Source organism: Ambystoma mexicanum, chromosome 2q (assembly GCF_040938575.1).
Source record: "Ambystoma mexicanum isolate Mex_15411 chromosome 2q, UKY_AmexF1_1, whole genome shotgun sequence".
Lineage (NCBI taxonomy): Eukaryota > Metazoa > Chordata > Amphibia > Caudata > Ambystomatidae > Ambystoma > Ambystoma mexicanum.
In genome coordinates, this window is record NC_090924.1 from 358,533,072 (window position 1) to 358,535,980 (window position 2,909).

The window sequence follows — 2,909 nt, forward strand, 5'->3', positions numbered from 1 at the left end:
AGGTTGATTAATGCTGTTTCCGTTCCATGTTGTGGCCTGAATCCAGAGTGACGGGAACCTAGTAGGTGGTTCGCTTCAAGGTGGTATTTGCAAGTACGCTACTCTGTCGATTATTTTAAGGAGAAAAGGCACCGTGATGATGGGCCTGTAATTTGTGGGGATGGGAGGGTCTAAAGTCTGTTTCTTTAGCAGAGGTAGAACCCAGGACTCTTTTAGGTTGCTAGAGACAGTGTTGGTCATGAATGAGGCATTAATTAGCTTCGAGATGAATGGCGCTAAGTCTCTCGCTGCATCTTTGACTATTTGGGCGGGACAGTTGTTGCCCTGGCAGTTGGTTGGTTTCAGGGATAAGATGATTTTCTCAGTTTCCTGGATGGAGACTTTGGTGAATTTGAATGGTGCTAGAGTACTGATAGGTTGCGTCTCGGTGGGGAGCAATGAGGCTTTTTTATTAGCAATTTTATTTTGGAGTGAGGTTATTTTGTTAGTTAGGGCATTCTGAATGCTAGTGCACCACTGTTTGTCCTTCAGTGCATTGTCTAGTAGGGGATAGGGGATTGCAGTTCCCGGAGGATCACGAAAAGTTCCTTAGTGTTGGAGCTAGCATTGGAAATTATTTCATTGTAGAAGTCTTTTTTTGTACAAATTATTTCCTTTTTGTAATTATTTGCAAAGTGGGTCAATAGCAGTTTGTTTTCATCCGAGGGGGTGTGTCGCCAAAGGGATTCTAGTTTTCTTTTTTGTAGTCTAAGGACTTTGAGGTGGGGTGTAAACCAGGCATTGAGGTGTGCGCACTGTTTACTTTTGCGCAGTTTGACTGGCGCAATGATGTCTAGGGCCTTAGACATGATGTTATTGAAGGCCTCAAAGAGGAGGTTGGGGTCAGAGTTGCTTGGGAGAGTGTTAAGGGAAGGAAAGAGATGGGGTAATAGCTTGTCTGCCATGATGTTTTTTTTGCTTCTAGTGGGAAGGGATGGTGCCATAACTTTAATTGTGGGTGATTGTTTATCTATTCCTATAGAAAAATCAATCAGGTGGTGGTCAGTCCACAATTGCAAGGTTATTTTAGTAATAGAAATTTTGCAATTCAAGTCAGCTACCCAGTCTAGGGTCCTTCCTTTGACATGGGTTGGTGCATAGACTTTTTGGGTTAGTCCATGTTCTGAGAGGATGGTCGCTATTGCCTGAGCATGTTTGTCCTCTGGGTCATTGAATCCCAGGTTGAAGTCGCCCAATATTAATATTTGCAAAGAGTCTTTGGTGTTATTAGCAAGAAGGCTGGATAGATCCTCCTCAAAGGTCATAATGGGCCCTGGAGGTCTATATAACAGGTAGATGGTTAAGGTGCTGCAACTAGAGATAGGCAGTTTGGCATTTCACATGATTTGAGTGGAGGTGGAGTCAGATGTCTTATGGCAAGGTTGGCTTTTGCTATAATGGCTAAACCGCCCCCTCTGGCATTGGATCTGTCCACTCTAAGTATTTGGTAGTTGTTGGGTATTGCTAGCGCAAGGGCTGGGCCTGCAGCATCATGTAGCCATGATTCAGTGACAGCTAGAAGGTCCAGATCATCAGATGAGAAGAGGTCTGCTATTTCAGTGGCATGTGCCACTAGTGATCTAGCATGATTGTGGATAGAATGTCTTCCAGCCCCGAATTCTAAGGCGGAGACAGCTGCCGCACTAATGATCAATCAAATCTTCCCTCGTTTCGGCCTCCCCAAAGGATTGAGGTAGACCGAGAAAGTCATTTTACCAGCGAGGTGATGACCAAGATATGGGAGATACTAGGGGTTAAAGACTCTACATTGCCTACTGCCTAACCTTGAGTGGGGGAGCTGAGGGGTACAATAAAACAATTGTGGGCATCTTGAAGAAGTTTGTGACGGACTCAGGACCAAATTGGGACATCAGACTACTGCTTGTCCTAATGGCCATCAGGTCCACTCCGTCTTCTGCAACCAAAATGTCTCAATTTGAGCTCATGACGGGAGAAAAAAATTGTGCTACCTCAGCCTCTGCTTTACAGAACTCAAGAGCAGACCCTGATCAACACAGACACGACACACAAGTACATTGAGAATTTATGGAAACACCCTCAGCACGCTTTTGCTTATGCTCAGCAAAATTTAGAAAAGTCGGCAGGAGGAATGAAAGCCTACGACTACTTAAAAATGACCAAGAAGGAGTACGAAGTAGGAGACAGGGTCTACCTGTCGTATTTCCAAAGGAACCAACCCAAGGAGTGGATGTTCCTCCCCTCTTGGCGCAGTGCCTTTGAAATTGTCGATAAAATCTTACCTGTCACCTATAAGATCTGCATCCCTAAAGGAGAACATACGGAAGAGAAATGGGTCCATATCAATCAGTTGAAGAGCTCTCACCTCAGACAGACTTTACGACTGATTGAAAAGCCCAGTGAGGGTAGAGCTCAACAACCCTCTGAAGAAGGAAAGGATTGAAACCCGGATGGAGAATATCGCACATTAACAGGGATTAAGGGAGTAGTTTCTTATCTGTAACTCCATTTCTCCAGCATTGGTATCTTTCATGGATTCACATGCTGTGAATATTCCCAGTCAGTCTGGGAATCCCCGGTTACCTTGATTTAGTAATTTTCCTATGGAAAAACTTGACACCTTGAGTGTTCAATCAATGTCATTGTGGATGTCGAGTGTATAGCTCCACCCCAGCAGCTTCCCCTCAGATTTTAACCACTCCAGCTGGAGGATAACCCCTTGTAGAGGAAGTTTTCCTGCAGAGGGGAAAGTTGGAGGGTGCATGTGAAAGATACCAACGCTAGAGAAATGGAGTTACAGGTAAGAAACTACTCCCTTCTCCAGCATTGGATCTTTCATGGATTCACATGCTGTGAATAGATTTTATAGCAGTATACATGTTAGGTGGCGA